Source organism: Lactuca sativa, chromosome 3 (assembly GCF_002870075.4).
Source record: "Lactuca sativa cultivar Salinas chromosome 3, Lsat_Salinas_v11, whole genome shotgun sequence".
NCBI classification, from domain to species: Eukaryota; Viridiplantae; Streptophyta; class Magnoliopsida; order Asterales; family Asteraceae; genus Lactuca; species Lactuca sativa.
In genome coordinates, this window is record NC_056625.2 from 230,768,056 (window position 1) to 230,783,032 (window position 14,977).

Here is a 14,977-nt window from a genome sequence, read left to right on the forward strand (position 1 = left end):
CATTTCTCTCATTCCTCTCATTTTCCACCAAAGAACAAACTTCATTTTCTCTCACTTTCTCTCTATAAAATTTCGAGATTCAAGGCTATTCTCCAAGCTTATCTTCTACTTTTGGTAAGTATTAACACCCTCCATATGATTATTTCACTTCATTCTACTCAGATCATGGATATCTTACACAAACATCATCACATTCATGTTAGATCTTCGAATCTTCAAAGCATCTTCTAAGTGTTCTTGAGTTGAACACCTCTTTTCTTCAACATCCATCCACTAAAAACACACAAGGTGAGTTAATAACCCTATCTATTTACGTTTTTCTTTAGTTTTAAGGGGGGAATACAAGTTAAAATCCACGAACACAACTAAACTCATCTAACATTTTTCATCAGAAAAGTTTAACTCCATTCACGGACTGTTTTTGTCAACTTAAACATTTTAGTTTTCAAAATTGTATTGCGCACAAATAGCTCAAGTTCATACCTTTAAAATGACTACTTGCACATCCCCATACGATTTTTCTGCTATTTATGGTGATGTTTACAAAACTACTTATCACTGTAGCTATGAATTCGGACCAGTCAGTGAATATGAACGTTTTCCCACCAGTTAAAGATTTTTAAAAATCACAATAAAATATATGGACAAACTAGACACATTTTCGAAACTCTCAGAGTTTACAGATTCAGTTTTCGACTCCGTATGATTTTTCTATAATTATTCCAAGAACAGGAATAGAAAAGATAACACTAGCAAATTATTGATAACTCGTTTACACCTTGTAACTTGCTGAGCAAGGTGTGTATTATCATATATAAATACATTTTGGTTATATTACATGTCTTTTACCTCATTACAGAGGTTTAAATCATATGTAAAAGGTATTTCTACCATTACAAAACATTTTTGATAAGCTATAACAGGTATAGTTTATGTTTCGTATACATTACAAACACTTATGATAAACTATGGTAAGTATAGTTTCTGTTTCATATACATTATAAACGTGTTTCGTTAACACAACAAACACATTTCGGAAGGTTTTATTCCCATGGAAAAAGGTTTTACACTCACACACACTACACGTAAACTTGTTAATGTAAATTGTGAGACATTCTTCTCAGTACTCCTATAGTACAGGTTAAAATTCTCGGTAGTTATAACCAGAGTCTCTTGTAGGGAGAACGTGATAGTTGTGTATTGATCTATATTAGTCTCTTGTAGGGAGAACGTGATAGTTGTGTATTGATCTATATTGGGTCTCACCAACCCACACTTGAGCTGCATGCAACAGCTAGACCAGCAGGTCTGAGGTTACAAGTGCCATTATCTTTTTCGACGCCTGAGAAACGTCGTGGCAGGTTCATTAGTCATAGTATGGTTATAGCGACTCACTTAGGGAGTTAAAAACACATAAAGTTTACGGGGATTTTCTCAAATCAAGAAGGGTTTTATGTCGATTTAAAATCACCTTTTATATCAATAAGTATGGATATTACTTGTACATTTCGGTCTTGGTATTTAAAACTACACATGACTCTTGTAAGGAAAATATTGGATTTTTCTTGGTAACACACAACTCATTATAAAGATCGGTTTCCAAACTCTTCATCTAAAAAGCTTATGAACTCACCAACTTAATTGTTGCCACTTTTTCAAAACTACTTGTATTCTCAAGAAATCAACGAAATCAGGTAACCACAAGCTTTTGAGGATGGAACGCTATGGCGTTGAACAACTATTTTTATATCATGCTGTAATCAATCATTGAAATATGTAACACTTGAAACCATGTAATTCTTTTCTAATTATATTTATGATTGGTTGTATTTACTTTGAGCACTATTATACTCGTTGTTGTGATACTATACATGAAGTCCGCCACCCCCGGACGTTTCCGCCATCCTTGGTTTGGGGGTATGACAGATTGGTATCAGAGCATTGTTTATAGTGAACTAAGTATATCGAACCACATAAGATATACAAACTATAAATACATTGGGACTAAAGTCTCTGATTTAACAATTTCAAAACAATTATACTTTTAGAAATGAAATAGTTTCTTGATTTAAAAGTACGAGTAGATACATACATACTAGTATAGTATCATATCTAGGGCAATACAAAAGTAAGACAAGGAGTTGGACACTATGAGTAGACCTTGGGATATGTAATCAGACTTGGAATGAATATAGCTTGATCAACTATATTTATCCGAGGTGTGACTATTGTATGTCGAGGCATGGTCGTAGTGAGCAATAAGCCTAAAAACTCCCCATACAAGAAAGTTACTAAGAACTAAACATAACCTTAAAAATACTATAGGAGTATTTTGTAACATCATGACTTATGTGAAAACTAAACAGATCCCTAATAATAGGTCTATAGTCACTAAGTGGGTACTCTAAAGTTATATATAACTTAGAGATCATAGACTTAGAATCTGTGGTCATTACCTTACCTCCTTTTCCTTGTTTGGATGTGGACCTAGGGTAGGATCACCTATTCGAAGGTCTATCATATATTGTTATATGTAATTAGTATGCGCTATGTCATTATAGAAGTAACTAATGAGGATCAAACCCCTATAATAATTTCTAGGAATACGACTAATATATGCTTCCTACCCCTCCTATTCTCACACGTATAGCATGGCAAGATTCTACTTACCAGGCGACCCCTACTTTCCCAGCCAAGGAAATGATGGATGGTCAGGAGAAGAACCCAAAGAGAAACTGGAGGTGATCAACCCTCCGTACATAGACGGGGTTCCCGCAAACTGTTTCGACTACATCAGACATGTGTCCCATTGGGCAACCGTGATTGAGGGTTGTAGTCGACAACAACGACAGCGATCACCATTGGAGACCAACGAGGTTTAAATGACCTCAACCACGGGGGACCGACTAATAGAGCCCTCCCGGCATAGATCCGGAAGATCGCGAACATCGGGGATCAAAACAGGGAGACTACGAATCAAGTCCGGGAACTGCGTGCTACTACAGACGGTACCATCTCACAAACTCGAGACATGGAAAAGAACTACCAGTTCAGAGACCAACTCATTAAGAACCTTTTCGCCACTCGGGCGAAGGCAAGAGAGCGTCAGGATAGACACTTGACACTCGAAGAGAGAGTGGTCGCAGCCAAGCATAGGTTAGTAGAACTACAGGACACGTCGACTTCGTTTCAAGCACCACCGGAGACGTACTATCGTGAGCAGAGTTCATATTACTGGCAAGACCTTGTAGGTTAGGTTCATGAGTATGCGTTGGTGCTACTATATTCTATGTGTAAGCTCAACCCTGCGATTTAAGTGGTTATACTAATTGGGGGATCCATTTGCTGTCAAAATTTTTTTCTTACAATGATCTGGTGTAGACCTCCATCAAGGTTAAAATTTTCTCTGAAACCAAAATTTCTAGAATCATATTAACAAAATGGGCTTACGGCGTGTCCATTAGACTTGAAGGTCTATTAAGTCTTACTCATGCAACTAAGCATACATCAAGTGGTCGTAAGAAGGACCTGGCTTGGATCAAATTTCAAGGTTTCACTTGGATAACAGAACTACTAAATTCCATGGGTTTATTATATATAGACTCTTATTAGGAATTGCTTTCAGAACACCATAAGAATCGAAATACAATACACTTAGAACTAAGATAAACTTAGTTAGATAACTCACGGCACATAGCCATTTCTAGCGACTCATTATCGTCTCACCTTTAACCATTTTGGTTGAAAGGTGCCTTCTTCTTAGACCTATAGGGTGCGATCATACCAGCAATAATGCACCGGATCCCATCAGAACTCCTCAGCTAAGATTGTTTGGGAAAAAATAGTAACTAGGATGGGTAAGCTTAACATTTGTACAAAACCAGCTTCTACCCATTTCCGTAACTCCATCTCGGGAGTGTTTAGCGGAAACACTAAGAATAGTGCAGCAATGTGCGAAATTTATATATGTGAATATAAATTGTAAGTATGCACTTGAGGTGATCATCCCCACTCATGAAATCGTTCTTCATCATGAAACAGAATTTTGTCTTCACCAAGAGGTAACCAACCAACTAGCAAGGCGCCAACCCTGCAGATAGACTCTGCTACTTTTCAAGCTGCAGTCACGGCAACCGTGGTAGTCGTCATGGCGCAGCTCAATTCTAACCCCATCAACATGCGTAGAGATGGTGCCAGAAATACTAACCGCAATAACAATCGAGAACACCAACGAACGTCTACCAATGAAAATACCTCAGACCAAACACCTAAGATCAAGAAAAAGAAGTTTTGGAACAAAAAGAAGCGCAACCTATCCCAAAAACTCGCAAAAAGACAGCAATCTTTGGCTGCCCCTACAATTACGACAGCAGTCACAACACATGCCTCGACATCCGCCACAACATCTGTCACTCAAGCACCAGACAGGCAATATATGGGAGCACTTCCAAAGTGTAACTACCATCACACAAGAGCTTGCCGAATTCCGCGTTGTATCAACTGCAGCAGGAAAGGACATATTGTCCGCTTTTGCAGGACCCCAACTCAGCACATCAGTTCAACCACCAATACCAACGTAAGTCCAGCGTGCCACCTATGCGGAGAAATGGGACACTTCAAGAGTGACTGTCCAATAGAGAGGAATGACAGGGGAGCAGGAAGAGTGTGACGAACAAACCAGCAAGGGAAACAAGGAATCTTATTAGGACTTTTGTAATGTTTCCAACAACGATAACTTTTAAGTACGATATGTTTGTAATGAATTCGGTGTGCTCGCTAAAAGTTACTGTCTTTCAAAAAGTAGTTAAAATACCCTCTCGTTAAATCAAATCAAAGACACTCATATGTGACCTTAGGATTATTACCGGCGAGCCGTGATGAATTGATGTATACATCAGTATTAAGTATAATCAAAATACTACAGACTTAAAACAAATAATTCCATCCTAATTCTTGTTCCGTGACTAGTGGTAGTATTAGGATAGAACCATTCACTCGTCGATTTCATCAATATCAAATGACATACGATTTGTATATACCGATCGATCATGGAATGATCGGACAGGGGTCATAATATAAAGTATCATCACTAGCTATCAGATCACACTTATTGTCAGCACGAGATGTTGTGGTATGAATCAATTGCAGTAGCAATAACTACGATCAAAACGGAAAACACTAAAAAGAAACACAGGATGCACTACCACTCTAATGAATACCTATTACGAATACGACTTAGTACATGTGTCATCTAGAAATTCCAATGTCGTCATTTGATATGGATTGGTTTGGACCATCACCTTGTCAATTGCATATGTTACGAGAAGACCCTCCACCTAACCAGCCGAATATCGAAACCCTCGTCTCTCACGACCTAAATCTGACTTTGACTCTCTGGTCATCCTTCATTGCGAAACCCTAAAGCACTCTCTGGAGGTGTGTTATACCTTCTGTAACCTTTTCAATTTATTCCTAGTAAACCCTTTGATGATATCACTCGTATATCAGGTCAAGATAAAGCATGGAAGCTTGGGACGAATACGGTTAGTCTATCACTACTAAGTGTATATACAAGGATAGTATATAATTAAAGTTCTACAGATATTGGATGTGTGCTTCGCCCTATTTCCTGTTCCTTGTCTGGTTGTAAACCTGGGGCAGAATTACCCATCCAACCGCCTTACCAACTGTAATTACATATGACCTATATGCGCGAGTTAATGATAGATGGACCAAGTACGAGTCCTACCAGGAACTTCGAGACAAGACTACCCAGGAGTGTGAGTGAACCTCCTACCATCCGAATAAGTCTAGTCGCGTAAACCAAACCCACATGCTTCCCACCGATGTAACCGACAAACAAGAAACACTACAGCAGGCCCTATGCAGTGCTCCGAGGAGAAGTTATTACTTATGACTTAAGACATACGGAGTCGGCTAGGTCATGCATGACCTCGATCTAGGAGCGGTAGTATTCGCCCTAGAGATCTAGAGGTGCTATCTCTACGACATGAAATGTGCAATCTTCACCGATCATAAGAACCTAAAAGGCAAAAGCGGCAGGACATGTTATCTCATGAACCGGATCTAGACACCGAGGTTGATGGATTCAGAAATAATGTCACGACCGAAGCACACGAAAACTTGCTACTCCCTTCATCCAGGCTCGAACAAGATGTGTCTGGATCTCAAAAAGTAACATCGGTAGCCGAATAGGAAAGATGACATCGCTACACATATGGGCAAGTATCGGACTTGTGTTAAGGTCAAGGTAGAACAACAGAAGTCTTTGAGTTTCCTACAAACAACCAATGATAACCGAAAGGAAGTGGAAGCGGATAGCCAAGAACTTCACAACCAAGTTACCCAAGTCAAAGGGTAGTTTCGATACCCTTTGGGTAACTGATGATAGGATGACCAAATCCACGCACTTCCTACCAATCAAAGGAACCAGCAAGATGGAGAAATTGACTAGAACGTACATCAAAGAGATTATATGACCGCATGGTCTGTCAATATTATCTCTGACAGAGATAGTAGATTCATTTTGCGACTCTAGCAACCCTTTCTGGGACTTGGCTAGACTTAAGTATGGCCTAGCACTAGCAAACCGACGGGCAGAACAAAACAAACCGTTTAAACCTTGGAAGACATACTAATAGGTTGGGTGATTGACTTCGGTGAAGCGTAGGAATGCCCACTTACCACTCCTTAATTTTTCGCACAACAACAACTATCACCCTAACATCAAGGTCACTCCGTTCGAAGCTTTCTATAGCCGCAAGGACAGATCACCACTGCATTGGGCGGAAGTAGGAGATACACAGCTAGTGAAGGAGCAAGTCCCTGACAACACCCTCGTTGGCCCTGAAATCGTAACAGGGACAACGAAAAAGGTCATGCAAATTCCAGGTTGGTGACCATGTACTATAGAAGGTCTCACCGTGGAAAAGAACGATACATTTTGGTAAACATAGGAAACTAGATCCAAGATACATCGGACCATTTGAAACCCTTGTTAGGATTGGCCCAGTAACATGCAAACTCCGACCGCCTTAAGAACTTAATAACGTACATCTTACCTTCCACGTATCGAACTTAAAGGAAATTTCTATCCGACGAGACCCTCGTGATACCACTCAACAAAATCAAAATCAACGAGAGTCTCCACTTCATAGGGGAACTGGTTGAAATCATGGATCGGGAAATCAAAGGAACAAAACAAAGTCACATCCCTATTGTGGAGGTCCATTGGAACATTAAACGAGGACCTGAATGCACCTGGGAATGTGAGGACCTAATGAAACAAAAGTACCCGCATCTCTCCCAAAATTTTTGAAGTCCCGGTCAAAAAGCTAATTTCGGGATGAAATTCCTTTTAACGGGGATGATGTGACAATCGTCAATTTCTGGTCAAGTCAAACCGGTCAACTCAATTAACCCTTGTATATTAGGTTTACCTTATTTTTACTATTGTAAAACACACCATCTTAATACAAAGCATTGCTTAGAAGTTTCATGTGTTCAGAAAATCCACACCTAAATAAGGGTAAGAGATGGAACTACTCGATAAAAACATTAATGCATACCCTTCGAGGGTGTATAAAGTTCATAACGAGCCTTAACGGGGTTTACAAACCTTGCATTTCGAAGTTAAAACACTCACAAAATTCGCAAATAAAGCCTCTCTAAATCTCTCTCGCTATATATATCCCTCTCTCTATGTGAAATCTCTCCCAAATCTCTCCAAGTATGTGAAATCTCTCCTAAATCTCTCTAAATATGTGAAATCTCTCCCAAATCTCTCTAAGCATCCGAAATCTCTCCTAAATCTCTCCAAGTATGTGAAATCTCTCCCAACTCTCTATAAGTATGAGAAATCTCTACAAGTATGTGAAATCTCCCAAATCTCTCTAATTATGAGAAATCTCTCAAAGTATGTGAAATCTCTCCCAAATCTCTCTCAAAATCTCTCTTAACTTTTTATAATCACTTGGGGCATCCCGACCCTCGAATTAGAAGAAAACAGCTCGAAAACGGAAGTCTACGCGAAAAACAGCCTCTTAGGACCGAACCTTCTCATGGCCGAAACCCTAAGAAGCCTCGTAGACCGAAACTAGCAAGAACCGAACCAAGGAGGACCGAAACTGCCATGGACCGAGACTTCCCATAAGGAACCGAAACCTCTTATAGGACCGAAGTCACCTTCAGGTTCGGCTCCTAGCACCTTCGGCTCGGATCAGACCTTCGGACCGAAGCTCCCTCCGCGCACTTCGCCTTCGCCTAACTTCGCCTTCGCTTCTCACCCAACACCTTTGCCTGCGAAATTTTTCGGTTCAGCCAGCCCTTAGTTCCCAGCCATACACCAAACCTACCCTCGGTTCTCAGCACAAGGACCGAACCTTCGGCCCTGACTTCGCAGATTCGCCCCAATTTCCCGGTTTTCAATCCTTTTAGCATTTTAACCCGTTTTTCGTGATTTTAACATGGGGTTTTCACCCAAACTCGTAGTTTAACATAAGAGACCCTAAATATTCATATTTTAATCATATTTGGAGGAAAATCATTGCCTAAGAATAATATCTCTTGGATAAGATACTTAAGGTGGAGTGTTGACTTTACTTTAGTGTATAACACAAGCAACCACCCCATGCCCACTCCATGACCCACCCTTGTCTTCCACCATACCTAGTCACTCCATAGTACGTTTCCCACCATTTTCCAGCCACACACTTGGTCAAGGGCTGGAAAACCCTCCTCTCTCCTCACATTTCTCTCATTCCTCTCATTTTCCACCAAAGAACAAACTTCATTTTCTCTCACTTTCTCTTTCTAAAATTTCGATATTCAAGGCTATTCTCCAAGCTTTTCTTCTAGTTATGGTAAATACTAACATACTCCATCTGATTATTTCACTTCTTTCTACTCAAATCATGGATATCTTACACAAACATCATCACATTCATGTTAGATCTTCGAATCTTCAAAGCATCTTCCAAGTGTTCTTGAGTTGAACACCTCTTTTCTTCAACATCCATCCACTAAGAACACACAAGGTGAGTTAATAACCCTATCTTTTCATGTTTTTCTTTAGTTTTAAGGGGGGAATACAAGTTAAAACTCCAAGAACACAACTAAACTCATCCAACATTTTTCATCAGAAAAGTTTAACTCCATTCATAGACTGTTTTTGTCAACTTAAACATTTTAGTTTTCAAAATTGTATTGTGTGAAAATAGTTCAGGTTCATACCTTTAAAATGACTACTTGCACATTCCCATACGATTTTTCTGATATTTATGGTGATTTTTACAAAACTGTTTATCACTGTAGTTACTAATTCGGACCAGTCAGTGAATATGAATGTTTTTCCACCAATTAAAGAGTTTTAAAAATCACAATAAAATATATGGACAAACTAGACACATTTTCTAAACTTTCAGAGTTTACGTATTCTGTTTTCGACTCCGTATGATTTTTCTATAATTATTCCAAGAACATGAACAGAAAAGATAACACTAGCAAATTATTGATAACTCATTTAAGCCTTGTAACTAGCTGAGCAAGGTGTATATTATCATATATAAATACATGTTGGTTATATTAAATGTCTTTTACCTCATTACAGAGGTTTACATCATATGTAAAAAGGATTTCTACCATTAGAAAACGTTTTTGATAAGCTATAATAGGTATAGTCTATATTTCGTATACATTACAAACATTTATGAAAAACTATGGTAAGTATAGTTTATGTTTCATATACGTTATAAACGTATTTCATTAACACAACAAACACATTTCGGAAGGTTTTTTTCCCATGGAAAAAGGTTTTACACTCACACACACTACACGTAAACTTGTTAACGTAAATTGTGAGACATTCTTCTCAGTACTCCTAGAGTACAGGTTAAAATTTGTGGTAGTTATAACCAGAGTCTCTTGTAGGGAGAACGTGATAGTTGTGTATTGATCTATATTGGGTCTGACAAACCCACACCTGACTGCATGCAACAGCTAGACCGGAAGGTCTGAGGTGACAAGTGTCATTATCTTTTTTGACGCCTGAGAAACGTCGTGTCAGGTTCATTAGTCATAGTATGGATATAGCGACTCACATAGGGAGTTAACAACACATAAATTTTACGGGGATTTTCTCAAATCAAAAAGGGTTTTATGTCGATTTAAAATCACCTTTTATATTAATAAGTGCGGATATTACTTGTACATTTTGGTCTTGGTATTAAGACTACACATCACTCTTTTAAGGAAAATATTGGATTTTTCTTGGTAACACACAACTCATTATAAAGATCGATTTCCAAACTCTTCATCTAAAAAGCATATAAACTCACCAACTTAATTGTTGACACTTTTTCAAAACTACTTGTATTCTCAGGAAATCAACAAAACCAAGTAACCACAAGTTTTTGAGGATGGAATGCTACGGCGTTGAACAACTATTTTTATATCATGCTATAATCAATCATTGAAATATGTAACACTTGACACCATGTAATTCTTTTATGATTATATTTAGGATTGGTTGTATTTACTTTGAGCACTATTATACTCGTTGTTGTGATACTATACATGAAGTCCGCCACCCCCGGACGTTTCCGCCATCCTTGGTTTGGGGGTATGACATATTCACCGAGACTAATTAATAGTATAGCTATTATTACTATTATGTAATCGTTAAATGATACTTATATAACCCATAATAATAGCCCAAGTACTTATTATAAGGTCCTAATAACATGACTATAATAAAACATAAGTTATACTAAAGATAGGTTAGGCGTAGCTCACTTATAGCGGGTTTTTCTCAAAACCGGGCTTCGCTGGAGCAGCGTTTCTGAGCCAAAAGGCTCTTTTCTCGGGGCTTCGGGAGCATCGGGTCTTCCTTCAGGTGCTAGGGTGTTTACCTAGACTTTGGGGGGTTTTGGGGCATAGAGAGAGAAACTAGTGAGAGAAAGAGTAGTTGGAAGGTGTGAGAAATGAGTGTGCCTGGGTACTCTATTTACAGGCTGGAAATCACCAAAACTCATCGAGTTAGCCGCTAACTCGTCAAGTTCCAGGCCAGGTGTCACCATCTGGTGGCTAGCCTTGGGAAGGAAGCAACGGCCATGATTGCGCCACTTCCTCCGATTTCGCACAGCACCTTCCCGACTTAGAAAAGTCATAACTCTCGCATACAAGCTCCTTTTTTGACTCCCTTTATATCCACGCGTAGGTAAAAACAAGATCTACAACTTTCATTTTGACTCCGTCGGCTAATTCTCGACCTATCTTAAATTTAACAGTAGGAGGAGATTATACTGTTAAATGACCGCGTAAAATTCGTAACTTCTTCATACGGACTCCGTTTTCGTCTGTATTTTTATCGTTGAGTTCCTATTAATGAGATATTCAACTCTCATTTAGGTCGCGTAGGCCAAAAACCGCTCGAACTAAAATTCGAGTTTCGTGTCATGCATTGCTATGCCAAATCTTAGAAAAATCATAACTTCGTCATACGAAGTTAGATTTTGGGCCTTATTTTTACGGATGTTCTCAGTTTAACATATTCTATGAATTTTGTTTATATCACTAAGTCTAAAAAGTCCTCTATCATAAATTCACTATTTACGTCTCCCGGTGCCATGTCGGTTTGCCGAAAAACTTCGATGGGACATAACTTCTTCGTTATAACTCGGATTTCTGCGTTCTTTATATGTGCGGAACCCTTGTAACATATACTACAACTTGGTTAAGAGTACTCCTTCTAAATAATATTCCATCAAAAATTCATTTTTGATGTTGATTGTCTTTAAATTGACTAGCCCGGATCTACGGGCGTTACAATTATCTCCCCTTTAGGATGATTACATCCCGGAATCATCAACAAAACAGGATTGTATAATGATTACATTCTTTTTCTCTTCATCCTAGGTAATAACTGTAACTCCTATGTTGCTTCGAATGAGTATCTCACTCTTGGACTCTTTGAATGTAGGCGTTACTCGATCTTACACCTGCTCCCTATCTCACGTTAGACTCCAAATTATGACATTCGAGTCACAATGTTGATCCTTAGTGGAGACTCCTTCTTCTTCTTAACAAACTTAAGATAAGTTCTTTTATTACTACAATGGAACGATGTGCCATATTCTAATGACCTATCATCGTATGTTGCAATGCTTAGACTCAGGTCTCTTAGAGTCTTCCAAAACTGACTATACTTTCCTTCATGTGCTAATATCCTCTTAAAAGGTAGCATTTCTAGCTACAAGCAACCGTCGCGATACCTCTACTGATCTCTTTGATTAATTCTTTCGGCTTAAGTCAGGTGCTACATCGAACTTGGTTCTCGGAACCACATAACATACTCGTCGTAGTCATACTCAATTTGGTATGACCACTAGGGTCGGAATAACAACAATCTTCTTAGTCATTACCGAAACAATGGTAACGACATACTTGAATAAAACGAAATCAATTACTAGCTCCTTGGTAACCTTGTGGCTTTCCCTGATCCATGCGTGAGCCTTGTGCTTCCGGTAGTATAGGCCTCTACTACCATTCACACCTACTCATACTTGTCCCAAGTATTGTCTCGCAGTTTATCCAAGTCACCATGCAAGAAAATCACACAATCATTCAACACATCATATAACAAAATGAAGGTTTTATATTATTCCTTGACACGATTACATGGGTGTTCAAGTTCACACTAGACTATGCCTCTAATAGGCTACACCTTACGATACTATCCACATAGATACTGCATCACTCATTCTTCATATATCAGGTCCTCACTCCTGATTCCTTTCACCTTCGTCAAGCATCATTTGGAATGTTCTTGCATTCGGCTTTGGCGGCACATTTGGCTTTTTAGCCCTTTTCTCTTTGGGCAGTCTTGCTTGAAGTGCCCTTCCTCGTTACATCCGTAACACACACTTTTTGTTGAATATACACTCATTGGCATAATCCCCATGCTTCCCACACTTGAAACAAGTCACCACCTCACCGCATTTTCCAGAGTGTTTCTTTTTGCACTTCTCGCACCATCTTTCTTCACTTCCTCCTCCTCTAAACTTCCTTGTATTGGACTTTTTCTTCTCATAGGGCCTTGTCGATCCTTCGAATTTCCTCTTTTCGCCAACAAACTTGGCAGCCCAGATAGCTGCCTCCAAAGTAGGTGCCTGACGTACTGGCACTGCATACTCCCATGGAAGTCCCTTGTCATACTTGTCGATTTTTGTCAGCTCATCTGGGACAAGACGTAAGGCAAACTCCATCTTCTCTGTGAAGTTGTTGTGTATTCATCAATTGACATGCTTCCTTTCTTTAATGTTAGGAATTAGTTCTCTAGCTTGAGCAGATTTTGGGATGAGCAGTACTTGCGTTTGAACTGAACCAAAAACTCTGCCCATGTCAATTTCAAGGGCTCATTAGGTCTTAGAGTCTTCCCCAGGGTGTTCCACCAACGAACAACACCTCCTCGGAACTGGCGCACTGCGAATGTGGTCTGTAGTTTACCTCTGCAACCACACTTCATGAAAGCCAACTCCAACTCCGAGATCCAATCCATAACTCCGATCGGATCTTCCTTCCCAGTGAAGGTTGATGGCTTGCAAGTTAGAAAATCCTTGTACTTGCATCTATTCCTCTCGACTCCGTCATCTTGATTGTTTCTCCTAATCACTGGTGGATCAGCTTGACCAACGGTCCTGCTGTCGTTCCTTTCCTCAGACTGCCCGTCATTCAGATCTTGCTGTTCAATAGGCACAGTAAGTTCCTCTCAATTTTGTTCAAGTAAACGCCTTGTTTCCTCCATTTGACGATCCAACATCATCTCGATCAACGCTTGCACTTCGGCCATCGTGATTGGCTCAGGAGCGGCAACTACAACAGGTATATGCTCAATCACTGGTGGTTGATTCCTGTTTCCATTCGAGTTCCGGGCTCCACTGCGGGTTCTTGCCATTTCGATCTATTCACCAATTTAAACATTCGGTGTGTAGCGACAAGAATTTAGATAAGAAAGATTTTATTTATGATCGACATGTAAATCTACTTATCACTTCGAAAAGTTACATGCCAGTTCTAATAACGTAATCCAAACGTTTAGAAATCTGATCACATAAAATTTCCAGATCTAGTCGGCAATAGACCATAGATCCGATCACGTAATGCATATCACAAATCATTTAGCACATAAAAGCATGTTAGGCATTTTCCCTAAAATAAGCTAGTTATTGTGTCTATTAAGATGTATTACCTAAATTTATTAGACATATTCCTCACAATCATCGCCTAGCATTCTAAGTTTAAATCTTTATTCCTAGTTCGCTTAAACTAATGCTCTGATACCAACTGTGACATCCCCATTTTCACGGCCAGAAAAGACCGGTTTTGTTTATGCTTGTTTGAAAATCAGAGTAACATTTTACATAAAAGTGTTGCGAAATTTGTTCCCAGTAAACCATGCTAAATACGTTGTCGAAGCATTTCCGAAGAAAAGTATTTTTATTCATTTTAAATAATTTGGGATGTCATCGTCAATGCATAAATATAAGCATAAACAGAACTTACATTCATTTACACTAGTGATCTACACCTCTTTAATCTCTTAGTGTAATGTAACTTCGTATCAACACCTGTGATTCAAATAAGCTTGAGTGGTTCAGGTTGGGAAAACTGGTGAGTACATAGGATTTTCAACCCACAATAATATAATCATTACGTTTAATCATCAAACAATCAATCAACCCAATTACCCATCCCCATTATCTTATTTACTCTTAAGGATCTACCCTAAGAATCAACTATTCCTCGTTCATTCATTCCTAAGGATTATCCAAAGGAATAGGCATGAAATCCATCGTTGCTAATGACACATCTGTCAAGCACAACCGCTAATATTATCACTTAGGCGCATCTGCCAAAATTATGACATTCTTTATGGGGCGCATCTGCCGGTATAGTCCTT